Below are 17,733 nucleotides of genomic sequence, written 5' to 3'. Positions count from 1 at the left end.
GTTCATACTTCTATTTCTTATTTAATTTAATTTATTAGCTTTACTCATTTTTTTCTAAGATTGATTTATTTGAATGGCAGAGTTAGAGAGAGCACTTTCATCCATTGGTTCACTCCCCAGATGGCCACAATGGCCAGGGCTGGAACAGGCTAAAGCCATGATCCTGGAATTCCATCCAGATCTTCCATTTGGGTGGCTTTAGTCCAAGCACTTCGGCCATCTTTTATTGCTTTCCCAGGAGCATTAGCAGAGAGCTGGTTTGAAAACTAGCCAACAAGGACTCCAACTGGTGTTCAGATGGGATGCCAGTATCACAGGCTGTAGATTAACCATAGGTGCCACAATGCTAGCCCCAGTTTGATTCTTTTTAATGGAAATCTTCATGTTACATATCCTGTTGAGTGTACCAAGAATGCAAAATCCTTATTGTTCTTTACAGGGGTCATGAGTGCAGTGAGCAACCTTGATGAATGAGGCAAAAACTAACCTAAGAGTAAAGAGAAATTCGGCCTAATGTCTGCTATAAAAGATGTGTATTCACCAAGCCGAGTGTTCCTTGCAAACTCACTGTGTATGCAGCATCCTGTTAGACCCATTGTGATTATCAACTTTGGATGCCAACTTGACTGGACTCAGGGATATTAAGACAGGTGGTATATCATTATTTGTTATCAATGCTTCAGTAGGCACTGAGATCATCCGTACTCTGCTAAAAAGGAAAGTCAAGTCATCATGCTTTTGATTAGAATGAATGGGTAGCCCCATGTACATCAGCAGTGGTGTTTCCGGAGGCGACTGGTGTGTGAGTCCCTGCTCTGAGTCGGGTAGATCCATCCTCAAGATAGATAGAGAGTATGCAGTAGGCTGGGAGCCATGAGGAAAGGAAGGAATCTTAAGTGAATCTCACTCTCCCTTTTCCAGAGATGTGATTCCCTTCTTTCCTGCCCTTGCATGTCAGACTTCCAATTTCTCTGGTCTTTGGATGTCAGAACTCACGCAAGCATCTTTCCTGGCTCTGGGACCTTGGTTTCAGGATGAGAATTACACCATCAGATTCTTGTTTTGGAGTTCTTTCCACTTGGACATTACAACTTTCAGACAGCCAGTCATCTAACTTTCCAGCCTCTATAACTAATTCCCATAATAAGCCCCTATTTATACTTATCTCTTTCCATACATCCTGTCTCTCTGGAAAGCCCTCACTGAAATATCTATTGACAATGCATTTGGAAGAAAAGGCAAACTGACCCAAGCATAGTTTTCCTTTTGCTTGTTATGCTGTGGCACAGGAGTCGGGGCTTCTATCAGCAGCATGTCAAAGAGAGTAGCAAACTAACTTAGCTTGAGTGTAGGGTAAAAATCTAATTACAAACCCAACTTCCCTGTTTTTATAAGGTGATACAGAGTGCAGCTAATTTCCCTGTCTCTTCCTCAGCTTCCTTCAATTTTATCTAACCTCACACCACAGTTAGCTATGCTCTAACTTTTATATTATCAAGGTTTTAAAGATTCGCTTTCCATCCTAAAACTTTAATTAAACTTTCTGAGCTTTGTCTTAAATTGATTGTGTAATCTAAAATCCAATAAGCAGTTTACATTATTAATATACATTTGGTGTTCTAAAATTGTATGTCTTTTTTGATGGGTCCAAAATCCCATTACTACCCTAGGAAAATTATTCACTGGTTATAAGGTAGTGTGCCCATCCTCTGAAGGAAATCGTGTATTTTCTTGTTTTCTTATATTTTTTGTGTTCTCTCTTCCTATGCTCCTTTGAGTTGAGTGTTGAATAGATGACAAATCATCCATTCATGGCCTCTTGGATTTTGCTTTACATCAATACAAATTTGATTAACTTATATCCCATACTTTTAACTGAATTTCAAATGTGTTTCTTCTCTGGAGCAACTAAAATCTGATGTCTGGTCAACACTGTAACATAAAACTCCAGAGACCTTGCCCCAAAATACTAGAAGAATCATCCCATCCTCGGAGTTCCCTACAGGGTCAGGCTATGTCCTTGTATCACAGTCCCACTTCACTCTTTATCTGATCACAGGATCGGATCCTTTCTTTGTCCTATAAGTGTTGACCCCAAGAACACACTCCCATGAACTTCTTGCATGATAAAATCTCCGATGCATGATTGTTGGTTCCTCAATAAGAATTAAAATTGGAAGTGGTGTGAGCTCCCTCTGCTATTACATAAAAGGGTATATAAGAGGATTATTAGATAATCCTCAACCCTATGTGGGTAATATTTCTGGGAAGGTTATGTGGTATATAATAGACAAGTTTCACTTAGGGTAAGATGGCCAGGAAACTGCTCTCAGGTGTGTTAACCCTCAGATGCCAGAATGCTGAAGGTTCTACTTTGCAAACAATAACCATTCTGGAAGTTTTAGCTCCATACTAATTATTTTTAAATAGAAGCTATTGTATTTGTTCACTTTTCATTATTTTATTTAAAATACCCACCTCCCCCCCCAAAAAAAAGTTTCTTGGGAAAGAAAAGATTTATTGCAACTTACAGTTTGGAGGCACAGTTCAGGATCAGGTTGCCCCATAATCTGACATTTGTGGAGCCTGATCATGATGGGTGCAGAGATGATGAGCCAGGGAAAAGAAACCTATGCCAAATCTGAATTCAAACAGTAATCAACTATTGAAAATGACCTTCCAAGGACATATCTCCCAATGACCTGAACATCCCTCAGCAGACCCACAATTAAATCTGTTCTCCACTCTTAATCCATGAACCATTAAATTAAGACATCAGATTTTAAACAACTTCATGGGTTTTGGATAGACAAGTCCTACACAACTCTTAACAGATATTCTTTATTAGTGTGAAGTTTAGTAGTAAATCCCAGATAGAGTCAATATTTCTGTATAGAGAATTTCAGTTAATTCCTTTATTCTCAGTTCAATCTTTTATCTCTTTTTCTACCACAATTTCCTAAAGCTTTCTCATGATTTTAATGACAGCAATTGTTACTGCTATAGGATTGCCTTCTAAAATATCCTGAGCTCTAGTGTCTCTTCTCTGATTTCTCCATTAACAATCTCCTGTGTTGAAGTATCTCATTTCTTCATAGCACCTTCTCACTCCTCATTTTATTTAGTCTTTTTATATTTTATTTTGTTGAGCTCTAAAAATGGATTAGAAATGAAAAATAGTCTGTTATCATAAAATCAAACTGCTCACTCCTCAATTTAAACACTACTTAAATGAGATTTTATTTTTTTCCCATAAGTTGGATAGCATGTACAGAATGTTAGGAATAGCAGTCTCAAAAAGTCAAAATATTTGAGTTCTAGTTCATATTCAAATAGGTAACCATGTGGCATTGGACCAATAACTTCTTTGAGGTTCTTATTACTGCCTGAAATGTTTGTTCAAGGATAGCTATTTAAAATTTGTGTTATTTTCTTAAAATTTATGTGATTATATCAAATAAATACAAAACGATGAGAAAAAGAACACATGTCTTTCTATGCCTGAGAAACTCTAATGGGCTTTTTAGCCAGATCCGAATGCCTTATGACAAGAGCCTCGGGTGACTACTGACACCATAAATAAGAGTGTCAGTTGTTAAATCAACAACAGGAGTCACTGTGCACTCACTCGCCATGTATGATCTCTGTCTTTTATGTGTTGTACTATGCAAAATTAGTCTTCAAACAGTACTTTATACTTTGTATGTCTGTGTGGGTGCAAACTGTTGAAATCTTTACTTAGTATATACTAAATCGATCTTCTATATATAAAGATAATGAAAAATGATTTGTGATGAAGAATGGGATAGGAGGAGTAGGAGATGGGATGGCTTATGGGTGGGAGGATGGTTATGGGGGGAGGGGGACCACTATAATCCAAAAGTTGTAAGTTGGACATTTATATTTATTAAATAAAAGTTTTCTGGCCGGCACCATGGCTTAACAGGCTAATCCTCCGCCTTGCGGCGCCGGCACACCGGGTTCTAGTCCCGGTTGGGGTGCCGGGTTCTATCCCGGTTACCCCTCTTCCAGACCAGCTCTCTGCTATGGCCCGGGAAGTCAGTGGATGATGGCCCAAGTCCTTGGGCCCTGCACCCGCATGGGAGACCAGGAGAAGCACCTGGCTCCTGGCTTCGGATCAGCACGATGCGCCAGCCGCAGCGGCCACTGAAGGGTGAACCAAGGGCAAAAAGGAAGACCTTTCTCTCTGTCTCTCTCTCACTATCCACTCTGTCTGTCAAAAAAAAAAAAAAAAGTTTTCTAAAAAAAAGAGAAAAAGAACACATGTCGAAGTTAAATTTTAAGTTCTCATAGTAATTAAACTACAGTATTCTATTTCAAGGGTTATTGTGAATCCTATATTTGCATATTATTAAGATAAGAATTAGAAGCATTTAATTTAAGTCATGTTTCCGTGTAAGTGAGATTACAAAAATTTCTGGGGGAGATAATTCATGTTGGCCCTTTAAATTGTCCCTGTACTTTTCTATTTCTCATGGATCCATGAACCAGTTACTGATATGTCCCTGGGAACCTGAACTGGCTCTAATGACACCTCTGTTTTTCATTCACAAGTGAATTTATGCACTCATGCTTGATTTGGTGCAAATGAGGGGCAATCCATAAGCCTCATTTGCTCTTAATTTGGACATCTCAAAAATTTCTAGCCAGATTCTTTATTGCATGCCAATTAAGCTTATTTTGATGAATATGAGTCATCTGAAATTTATTGAACATAACATGAAACAGATTATTTTTAAAAATGAGCAAAATTGGATAACAGGTCAGATATGAATAAGATCTTTATCATCTTCCTTGGAACATTCTTGTCATTTAATAAAGTCTCTAATAAAATTCCAGCCTTTTAAATGTGAGTCATCTATGCTGGATGGGGAGAAGACAGGGAATACTGAAAAATATCTGTTCCAGTGTATTTGCTGCCAACATGAAAGCTTTGGATTTTTCCTGTGAATAGATAGGATTTCCACATAACTACAAACAGTGTCATAAAATGCTATCAAAGAGAACTCATTTATGAGCTGATAGGGACTAATAATGACCTCTAACTGTGTGACAATTAGCATTTGGGGCTTTTAAATTTACTTCACAGGAACATCTTTGTATATTCATTTTAATTGACTATGAATATTATTTGTCTAAAATAGTCAAGTAGGACATATGTGGAAACATCAAGTGTCTTAATTCTAAGGAAACTATAAAACATGAATAATATTTAAAATATAGAACTGAATAAGATTTTCTGGTTATCAACCAGGGCACTTAAAAAGTTCATGGAAAACGGAATTTAAGATCCTTATAGTATAGGATCCCCTAGCAAGGGTCCACAATGATCACCTCAAAATATTTTCCAACACCTGACAATTTCACATTTGAGAGATTTTATATACAATTTGAATATGTATTTTTATAATTTAATTTCATTAATTATGCAATTGACTGTGGAGCCTGAAGATAGTTTGGGAACTGTGTCCACTAGTAAGTATGTGACTCTGGGTGGTCGTTAATTTTGTTGTGTTCAGTTTTCTCATCTGGACAATGGAGATTATGATGACTCCTATAGCACAGGTTAAAGTAGAAATTAAAGAAGTATTTACACATCAAGTACAAAATGCCTGACATACACTCTAAAATATGTTTCTACTCTAACAATAACTATTAGCATATGGCAAATAAAGATAACGTTTTTAAATTTTGTTTTATATTTTTGTTGTTTGTTACAACACCTTGATCTTTTATATTTAAAGTTAATACTCTGATAGCTGCAACTTTTCATAAAATTCTAATAGTTTCAAACATTTAATCACCTATGCAAAATAATATGCATATAGTAAAGTCTATGAGGCAATATATACCTAAAACAATATGGGTAAAGTAATGATTAATATGAACCACCTTGCCCTCAAGGAGCTTACAAATGAACAGACTGTTATACACATAATAAAATCAAATGGAATTTGGGGACAGATTTTACTTTCACTATAGAGATATAATAAGACCACCAAGAAAGAAAGAATGATATAATGATACCACAGAGAAGAAAGAATTTGGGGAAAGATTTTACTTTCATTATTGAGATATAATAAGATCACAGAGAAAGAAGGGATAAAATACTACCAAATAAATAACCCAAAAACATGACACTTGAGATGGGCCTTTAATGATGTATAAAATTTCAAGAGACAGAGATGAAAGAAGTCCATTCAGGTAGAATAAAAACAAAAGAGTAGCAAACAAACAAAACACTTCAGAAAATGCATAAAATAGAAAGTACAAGTGTATCAAAGTGAAGGCACATCCTCCAGTGGTCTAATTAGATTTGAATTTCAAAAAGGAAACATACCATAGTCATAAAGTTAATTCATTAATACTACTGCATTAATCTAGCATTAAAAACTGGTATGAACATCACACACTATAGTTCTCAACCAACTATAAAATTAAATCTTTTACAAATTAAAAAGAAAACTACAAAACCAGGAAAATTCACCCAAAGAACATTAGCACATTGTAATGAGTGCTATTATGATGAGCTCAGGTAAATCCCTAGTTAAAATGTAACAAGTTAGAAACCAGGTCTTTTTTAATTTGTCCTCGTTGATATTTATTATACACTTTGTGACAACTCAGTTCCTCTACCATTGTTCTATACCAAAACAACCAAAATACCCTTGTATGTACAGCACAGGGTTACATCATTTGAAAAACCACTGATTCTATTGCAGTCTATAAGAATTAATCCAATTTTCCTATCTAATTTCATCTCAACAATTAAAGCAGTTGTGTGGTTTTTTTATTTTGGTTACCAATGCCAAGTATAATCATAAACCCAAATGAAAATAAAGCATGAAAATAATGGAACAGACTATGCTAAATATGATTATGTAACATTTACACAGAGAAGGGAGGGGGGAGTTCTGACAGCTGTCAGCTGGGAGCTAATCTTGCATCCATGGTTCAGGCAAGGCTTCTCCTATTGAATACAATGTTACAGAACACCAGCAGTCAAGGTCTTCTTGTGACCTTTACAGAGCAAGACAAAACCAGGAGCACTTCACAGTCACATCTGAGCACTGATAAACCAAACATGGATGAAACAAACCACAGAAGTGATCCAACATGACCCTTGCACAGCTCACCTCAGTGGCTGCGGTTTCCTTACCAGAGTTCTGTCGATGTTTTATCACACGCCTATGAAAACGCTCTTCATTCCTCCTGAATCACTAGTAAAACTAAAGATACCGTGGTAATCACAGAATTTCCCCTGTTTTCTGGAAGTCACCAACCAAAACTTTCACAGCACACTCTCCAAAATTATAAGAAAAAGGCCTAACCCCATGATAAGCCTATCTTAACACATCTTTACCAGTTTCCCATGTACTATGGTCCTTCTTCAACTTTGTTAAGCTAAAGATGCGTTTGATCCCAGTAGGCATTAAATGCATAGTTGGACATAGGTAGATAGTTAAATCACATACACACATGCAAGTATATACATATATACAAAAATGCATGCATATATTCACATATATGTATATGCATATATTCACACATATATTTGTTTTCTTACAAAGATTTCAATTATCTCAAAATTATTTCAATTATCTCAACCAACAGAGGGCAAGAACACAATACTCAGGAACGTTAGTTAAACACCATATCACTGGTAGATGTATGATCAGACTAGAACAACTCACTCTATAAACAAGTGACATGCAAACCCAAAAGAAGGGTCAGAAACAAGTGTAAAAAAGTGAGCGTTTTATTTACACTATTCACGTAAACTTTGTTCTTCTAAACACTTTCCTATAAGCATTTCCATTTCCATTTTAAGCATTATGTTTTTTATATTTCAACAGTCAGGCTAAAGAACATTCCACACATACTATTAAAATGTTTTTCTTCTTGATCAAAAGATGTATGTAGCATTTTGTGGAAGATATGAGCTTTGTGATATTTTTATGACAAGAAGCATATCACTGCCACAGTATGAAAGAGAAATGTAGGGATAATCCTCTTCAATTTAGTAATAATAAAAAAAGCACAGAACTTTGAAAGATGCAAATTATAGACATTTTACCTTTCCAACCACTCTTTAGTCACAGGCAGTAAATGAATCCTGTTCATACTTGATAAAATAACAATAGCAACTCATTAACAACTCACATTCTGCTTTGAAAACACAATGACCCTGAGCTCTTTTTCAACTCCTTTTGTTCATTATCATTTGGATCATGTTAAAAATTGTTAACTATTCTGTGTATTCATATCTTAATGCACTAAATTTGACAATTAAATCTGCCATTATATGCAACATGTATGGAAAATTCTAAGATGAGGAGTGATGTCTGAAGTTTGGAGTTATATTAAGATAATTAATATTAACAATTTTAGAAGTACATGGCATTTGCAAAAACTGAAAGGATTGCCATAAGACCTGTTAAATTGGCCAAAAGGATGGAGGGCAAGGGTAGACACTCAGAAAATCAGTCTAAATTTACATCATCAAACTCCAAAAATCCCATATTAATCAAAAGAAAAAACTATTCTATTTAACAAAATCTGTGTTAAAAGCAAAAGCTGATGACAGCATTATGGCATAGTGGGTTAAGCTGCTGCCTGTGACACTGGCATCCTATATGGTGCCAGTTCATGTCCCATCTGTTCCACTTTCAATCCAGTTCCATGCTAATGCACCTGGGAAAGAAGTGGAAAATGGCCCAAGTGCTTGGGCCCCTGCATCCACCTGAGCGAGCTGGAGTCCAGTTCATGGCTCCTGACTTTGGCCTCCCAGTCCCTGGCATTGCAAGGCATGAACCAGTGGAGGGAAAATCTCTCTCTCTCTCTCTCTCTCTCTCTGTCTCCTTCTGCTTCTCTCCCTCTCTCCTTGTAATTCTTCCTTTCAAATAAATAAATCTTAAAAAAAATCAAAAGCTAATATTCCTACTCCAAAGAGAGAATGTGCTCATAACTACAAAAATTCAAGTGTATGACACTCACAGTAAATAGAAATAAGCTTTTTCATCTCAACGGTCTGGTATTAGTCAGTGGGAAAAAGTTAGTAGTACAAGGGGTGTCAAAGAGAAAGCATCTCACCTAACAAGACTAACATGACAATAGCAACACTAAATCAGAAATTTATAGGCTCTCAGTATTGAATCAGAATTGGCTTTAAAGTCGAAATTACACCAAATTCTCCAAATATATCCTAATGATGAAAAGTGGTCTTCACTATGTGAAACAGCGAATAGTAGGGCAGAGACAGGTACATCAATAAAACAAAAATAGGAATTTTAATTAAAATAACTATAAAATTAGGCATGCATTAAATCTTGGCTGTACAATTATTTGAGTTCAAGTAGAAACAAGAGGGATTATTCTGGATAAGTCAGAACTACAGGATTTTACTCACATGTCTCTTAATTAAAATTGCTAGTTCATTTACCTGGCTTCACTTCTATGTTAAGTTGGTGTATTATTAAATACGTACCACAAATTTTCTCTGTTTCATGCCTTCTAATAGCAGCGACACATATTTGGAAAAGACTAATTAGCTGAGGCATCAACATACATCTCAGAAGAATAAACTTACCACTTCATTTTCTCAGCCATATGGCGGAGAGCTCACACTAGGCATGACCTTTCCAGCAGGGAGGTCAGAATTTCACTTATAAATAGATAATTGCAAATTCATCCATCTGAGGTTCCATGGTGCTAAAGAACTAAAATTTTCAGAGTGAACTATTTAAAGACTAAAAGGATAAAAAACATCTTCCAATAACATATGAACAGGCTTGGGGGATTCTGAAATGCTTCAGTAAAAATTACACAAAGTGTGCATGGCTCTGTGTGTGTGTGTGTGTGTGTTTCTTCTATCCTTCTCAAGATGAAAACTAGCTATAGAAAAACAAATTGAAAATTGTGTTTATAGACAACTTTTCACAAATTAAATTTCTCAACAACTCATATGGTATTTGAATCAGTTCAAACACAGAATTTTCCCCTTGTTTCTCAGAAGTTCCCAAAAATTACTTACTCCAACAGATTTGCCCTTGATTAGTGATTATAAATTTTGTTTACACATGAGAATCATCCTGGGGATTGCATTAGGATGCTGATATTATGCCCTACCAGAGATTCAGATTTGATTAGACTGGGTTAGCTACCTAGGACTGGTATTTTTCCAAAGTTCCTCACAAGATTATATTGTGTGATTGAGGTGAAAATTGGTTTAAATGATAGGTATGGTAGACACAGGCATTTGCCGCCACCATAAAATTCCATCAAAGTAAGAACCTCCTGTTCAGCTGTGAAAACTGAGATCACTAGATAGGCTGGTATTGCTAGCCCCTTCAAAGTTTTGCACCAGCTGCTAAGATCTCCCTGGTAGAGGTCAGGCCCTTCCAGGGCAGCCTATGTAACTGACTGACTGGAGAGAATTAAGGCCCAGCAGTATGGGTTTAATGGAGGAACTTCTGACAGGCAAAAATTCTCTCAAAGTTTAACATAGTTGATGAAGATCTTATCAATGTTGGACTGGCAAGTAGAGGCTTAATCTGCTGTACTGTAACACTGGCTTCAAGAAGTAGTATGTTAATTCTTATATTTCCCCCACAACCATCACACCACTTTGTGAGTATGATAAATAATAATTTTATTGCCCAAACTATCAGCGGCACAGTACCTACCAATTAGCAGCTATTTAAAAATTCAGATACAGGGTTTTAGTAGACACATTTATTAAAATTTTAATTATATTTGTATTTGATGAGCTAAAAAGCTACCTTGTACTATATTTTTAGCATACAGCATTTATTACGCGCTAATATATTTTTAAAAGGATGTCTTCCAATCTTCATGACAACATACTGAAATACCAGTGAAGCTCTTACCAGTTGTCATGTTCAGCCCTATGTAATATTTTTAGACCCTTTAATGGCTATCATAGTCACAGGTTTTTGAACACAAGCAATTTAAATTTGTGCTTTTATTTTTCCTGGATATCTAGAGCTATATTAAAATTTTAGAGGGATATCAGCATTCACAATTTAGGACAATCTTGGCCCCCAATGGACATTGGAAATGTTTGGAGATAATTTTGATTCTCAACAACCAGGCAATGGCGTCCCAATGGCATCTGAAGTCAGGGGAGCCATTAAGCATCCTGCAAAACACAGGATGGAAACTACAAATAAGCATTATCTGATCAAAAGTGTTACAGGGCTGAGGTTCAGAGATCTTGAGTTAGAAAAAGGAAGGATATACAATAATGTGCTGTTACGATGAAAAATATTTCTTAGTGAACTAATAACAGTAAATCAGCTATTCAGCCTTTTTATCTGTTTTCATTTGACTTGCTATATTGATTTCTACTTGATCTAATATGTATTTTTCAAATTAACCAAGTCTGACTGCATGTGATTAAAAATATGGAAGACAAAAGCAGCTCTGTATAATAATAAGAAAAATCTTCCTTAAAGGCAAAAAATGAGATTTAATGCTTCAAGTGTTGAAGAGGGGAAAAGTGTGGATGGCTACCTAGTAGAACAATTGTTTGAAACGAGCCTGCTCAGGGCCAGCATTGCGGCACAGTGTATTACACCATGGCTGGCCATCATGGTGTCCCATATCTGAGTGCTGACTGCAGTGCTGCAGATCTACTTCCCACCCAGCATTCTTCCTAATGTGCTAGGAAAGCAATCAGGTCAGGTCCAGACATGGCTGTTGCAAACGTTTGGTAAGTGAACCAGTGGATGAAAGTGTCTGTCTGTCTCTCTCTGTTTCTCTCTCTTCCTCTCTCTGTCTCTCTTCCTCCATTGCTGTTGCTCTGATTTTCAAATCAATAAATCCAGAAAGAAAAGAGACTGCTCTCTTTTTCTGATTGAAAATAAAACACATCATCTAATAAAATTAAATGATCCAAAGAATAAAACATATTATAAGGTCCAAGAATTGTGACATCATGATACTACCCAGTCCCTTACCAAACTCAGTGATATATATTAGATATTTATATTAAGCAGTATTGTTATACCCAGAACAACAAACCAGCTGACATTTTTCAAAAATTTTTATTAATACAAAAAGAATGGATTTCATGTATTTCATAGATACAAGTCTAAGAAGAGAACCATACTTCTCTCCCTCCCTCAATCCCTCTTCCTTCCTTGCTTTCTTTTTTTTTCCTTTAATTATTGAAATAACATACTTTCAATTTACTTGATAGTCATGGGCTTAATGCACCATTAACCATAACATATATAAATGCATACGTCCCAAAGCAAAGGAGTCTGTATCTGTTACTGCAAAAGTGGGTGGGAATTTAAACCATATGCTGACATTCTAGTTTTCCATTCTAGAGTGAGGCCAGGCTGAATGTTAGCAACAAAATTATGAGTCCAGAAAATGAATCCATTAGTGTGTCATAATGGGATTCAAAATGTCCATGTTCATCAGAGTCAGATCAGGTTTATTAGACATTATTTCCATGACTAAAAAAATGTTTGAATACTCATATGGGTTTGTGAGACTTAACAGCTATCATATTTGTTTATGTTAAAGTGTTTGGTGGATTGTGCCCTTTCTAATTATGAAGTATAAAAGTTGCTTTTAATCAGATATGAATGTAGAACTCAGTTGCATGCCAACAGATTTTTAAACATAGATTTTGCTACTTCAATGTACCTTTTAGTAGAACAATTCATTTAGAGAAGTCTTTTTATAATTTTACCTTTTTTAAGTCATCAAATGTTTAATAGAATAAACATTGTGAATCTGCCATCTTGTAGGTCAAAAATTTTACAATATTAGCAATTAAATTAGTTTTGTCTGCATTTCCAGATTTCTAGTAATCTGGTTTCTCTTCTGCCTTTGACTTTATGTATAAGGGATCATCAAATAGTCCATGGAAAATAGATATTATGAAAAAAACAAAGTATTCACAGATTTCCACAGATCTTTGCATCAAAATCAATTTATCTTTCCATTGCATTTTTCTTTTTTTTTTTTTTAAAGATTTAACTATTTGTTTGAAATTTAGAGTTACAGAGTCAGAGGAAGACTGACAGAAAGAGAGATCTCCCATCAGCTAGTTTACTTCCCAAACGTTCACAACAATTAGGGATGGGCCAGGCTGAAGCCAGGTGCCAGGAGCCCACTCAGGTCTCCCATGTGTGTGGCACGGGCTTAATTAAGCATTTGGGTTATCTTCCACTGCCCTTCCAAGCACATTATCAGGGATCTCTAATGATAGTGGAGCACCTGGGACTCAAACAGGTGCCCATACGGGATGCCAGCATCACAGATGATGGCCTTAACCCACCACACCACAATGCCAGCCCCTTCACAACTCTTCATGGATCCTTATATGAACTTTTTAAAGTATTCATATACATTTGAGGTAATCAAATGAGATATTGATTAAAAATATAATTGTTATATATTCTCACACATTGTCCTGATATTTTCTTCTGCCATTACAAGAAGGACATAGGTAGTAGCATATATTGTAGTCTGTGAGAAAAACTTAGCAGAAGACTTGAAGTGATATTTACATAAGGAAATGCTTCTCTGACTTACTACAATCTGCTATTAGAATCTATGATACTAAAATGTATTACTTTTTTATCAAAAATAGCTTAATCAAAATATTAGTTTTTTTCTTCTTGTGTACTATTTTTCTTCATCGCAGTTATTATAAAGTTTTGAAGTTATTTATTTGACTCTTTCTTTGAAGGCTAATACTATCATATTCTTCATCTCTACTATGCATTTAATAGGTCGATTATATCCTTTTTATCCAGTCATATATCTGTTTTATATTTCAAAGCTGTACCTATACTAGGCTACGAGAACATATTTACTTCATTTCATTTTCACAATATAATGAAAAACATAGTTGTCTAGTATTTTACTTAATGAATGAGTGAAGAAACACATGAATGAATCACTTGCAAAGACATGACACCTAAGATTTTTAGATCTTACTCTATGAAACATTTTTAGGGTTTAAAATATTATTTTATGAAGTTATGTGTGGACTTGCTGTAGGAAACGTAATGGACAAGAGTGTGAAACAGCACGTCAGTATGTGTGATTCTAAGGAGTGCATCTATTAAAAATATCGGGACATGCAAAAATCTTGATAGAGAGAATGCTATGTTAAGGGGAAGCTTTTCTCACTTCCCTACACCCGACCTTAAAAATATAAAAGAAGGGAAATGTTGATTTAAGGGAAGTTTTTTAAGATATCTAAGTACAAAATCATGAATTTATCCTGTGTGAATAAAAATTATTATCTTTCTAGGAAATACATAACGAGACAGGAGATTTGTTAATGGCTAACAAGCTACATTTTGTCATAATGCAAAACCTCTTTTAAGTCATGACTCTCACTGGATTTAAAATTGTTTTTTTATGCCTGTACATTATATGAAATCAAGAAAATAATTATAGGAAAGAAATAAGCACCATGTGTAATCTCACAGCACAAAAACAGTGCTAACACATTACTATGCTTCCTTTATACATGTATACATAGATAGCCATGAAAACATAAGTAGAGATAAAACAAGAGTGTTTCACAGTATGATCACCATTGAACAGAAATAACAGAGCAAAAGCACAAGGAAAATTTTAATGCAAAATCTGATATTTTCCTATCACAGGCCTATGATACATTTTTTTCCTATTTAATATCATATTTTATGTATTCAGTTTACTACTGAAACTTTTTGAATGACTTCAAGATATTCCTTCTCATGCACATATCATACTTAATTTCTATATGTCTATGCTGCAGCCATGTGGGAGACTCAGATGAAATGCCTGGCCAGGCTCTGATCTACCATTCAACCAATTTGGGAGTAACCAGCAGACGGAAGATCTCTCTCTCTCTCTCTGTCTCTCTCTCTCTCTCTCTCTGTCTCTCTCTCTCTCTCTCTCTCTGTCTCTCTCTCTCTCTCTCTCTCTGTCTCTCTCTCTCTCTCTCTTTCTCTCTCTCTCTCTATCTCTTTTTCTGTCACTCTGCCTTTTAAATAAATAAAATTAAATTAAAAAAAAAAAAGATCATACCGCTGGATAGCCTCAGTTTTTGTTTCTCCTTGTATATCTGAAGTTGGAGACACAGGCAATGCAGAAACACCAAAACACACAGATGAAAAAGAGTGGGAGAAATGCCTGCTCTCTTTATCCAGTGGACCAGGAAAGAGTCAGGTTGGCATAAGAGAAAACTTCAACACAATAGTTGCTTATTTCAATAAGTACTATAGGAAAACAACTATGGATCCACAACATTGCCCAGCAAAAACCAAATGTGGAATCTAGGCTTCCATTTCACTTCATTCCAGGCCATAATGAAGTCCCATAACTCCTCTGCTGGGATGCCAGGGTGGTGTCAGAAAATGCCATGTACAGAACTGGGTCTTTCATCCTGAGTGACTAGCAATGAAGTGCTAGCCCCATAGTGTCAGTGCAGACAACACAGGCAGTCTGGACTTCCTCTCCTGTTGGTGTTGTGTTCCGTCAGAGAAGCCTGAGGGAGAGACTTTGAGCACCACCAGCAGTAATTAGGCCACCATTCAGTAATGTCTCTGAAAACCACAAGGAGAACTCCCAAGTAGTGTATCAGCGAATGCCTAGTGCAGACCCTGCACCATAACACCACCTGCCAATAACTATCAGACCTTTCTTCCCTGGGTGTAAATGGAGGCTAAGTGTGGAAGCTGGACTTCCATATCCATGTGTCATCAGTGAGACAGCCTTTCCCTTCCTCTAATGGCAGGTACAGAAAGTCTGCTATTACAAAATCAGTAACAACGAAATCTCAAAAATGCCAGGTTTCACTCAAAACTTACTTGTTGTACCTAAACCCAAGAAAATCACAATCTGAATGAAAGAAGTCATGTACAGATACCAGCATCAAGATGACACCCATTACAAACTCTCTAAAAGAAATTTTAAAGTGTGGTCATCATCAAATCTTTCCACAATTAATTACAGATATGTTGGAACAAATTAGAAAAAGAAAGTCTCAGCAAAGGAATAGAAAATGCAAAGACCCAAGGGGAAATTTTAGGATTGAAAAGTACAATAATTTTTTTAAAAAGCCAACAAAAAACAAAAAAGAAAAAAACGAGACCTGAAACACCGACATCCCATATCAACACCATTTGCCAGTTCAAGTCCAGGCTGCTCCATTTCCAATCCAGCTCCCTGCTAATGTTTCTGGGAAAGCAGTAGAAGATGGCTCAAATACTTGGGCCCCTGCATCATTTTGGGAGACCATGAAGATGCTCCTGGCTGCCTGGCCTTGGCCTGGCCCTGGCCCTTCCCCAGCCATTGTGGTCATCTGGGGAGTGAACCAGCCAATGGAAGATCTCTCTCTATCTCTCCCTCTCTCTCTGTAATTCTGCCTTTCAAATAAATAAAATAAATCTTAAAAAAAAAAAAAAACACTGAATAGATGGACTCTATAGGAAAATGGGGAGGATTCAAGCATGATGCAGTGAAGCTGAAGATAAAATGATGAAATTTCTCCAGTCAAAAAAACAGAGAAAAAATAGATGAGAAAAGCTAAAATTAGTTCTGTGGTGACTTCCGCTAAATGCTTTCGGAAGTTTTTAATGCCAATTCTACACAATTACTACCAAAAAAGCAGAGAAGAGGAAATATCATCCAATTTCTTTAGAATCTAGTATTACACTGATACCCAAACCAGACAGAAACCCCCCCTTAAAGAAACGAAAATTCCTCATGAACACAGAAGCACTCTTAACAAAATATTACCTATATTCCTGCTGAACTATGGTCTTTTTACTTTATAATTGTTGTACTCTTTATTGAGTGAAGCATTAAGCCTTGAGTATAATGTAAATTGAAAATGTTATCTCAAAAATAATAAAAAACTAAGTTTAAAAAAAGGATATAAAACAAAATATTGACAGCAATGTGATAAGATCAGAGATAATCATTGTAAAATTTTGTTGAGATTCTCCAAATATTCTAAGATGTATTACTCCTATATTGAGAAGAAAAATAATTAAAATCTCAGAATAAATTATTATTTGAATTTAGGAATGTTAATCACATTATGTTTAAACCATATTTATGTAATAAAATGTTGGATGAAATATTTTAAAAATCATCAAATAAAATTCAGCAACATTGAAGTAAAAGTGCATTGTTTTACCTGTTGGGATTTTTACTAGGCATGCAATGTTAATTCAACATTTGAAAAACCAATCAATGAGATCTGGGACATTAACAAGCTAAACAAAAAAATATCACATGAGAGTATCAATTGATGCACAGAAAACATTTGACAAAATTCAACAATCATTTGTGATTATAAAATCCCAGAAAAATATTAGTAAAGGTAACTTTACTAAACTTGATAATAGCATATGCAAAATTTCACAGTTAATGTGGTATGAAATGGTGAATGAATGAATGCTTTTCCCGCTCTGATTAGGAAAACTGTAAGGATGTCCACATTCACCATCATTATTCAACATAGCACTAAATATTAATAAGTTTAAAAGGGATGAAAATTAAAGACATTACACATAAGAAAGAAGGAAACAAAGAAAGAAAAAGAAAATTGTCTTTATCTGCTGACATGAAAAACAATGTAGAATATCCCAAGGAATCTATTTTTCAAAAACACAGAATCTATTTTTCAAAAAACAGAAAACAAAGCCTCCTAGAACTATTGAA

The sequence above is a fragment of the Lepus europaeus genome, chromosome 9, assembly GCF_033115175.1.
Source record: "Lepus europaeus isolate LE1 chromosome 9, mLepTim1.pri, whole genome shotgun sequence".
Classification (NCBI taxonomy): Eukaryota; Metazoa; Chordata; class Mammalia; order Lagomorpha; family Leporidae; genus Lepus; species Lepus europaeus.
This window is presented reverse-complemented; position numbering follows the sequence as displayed.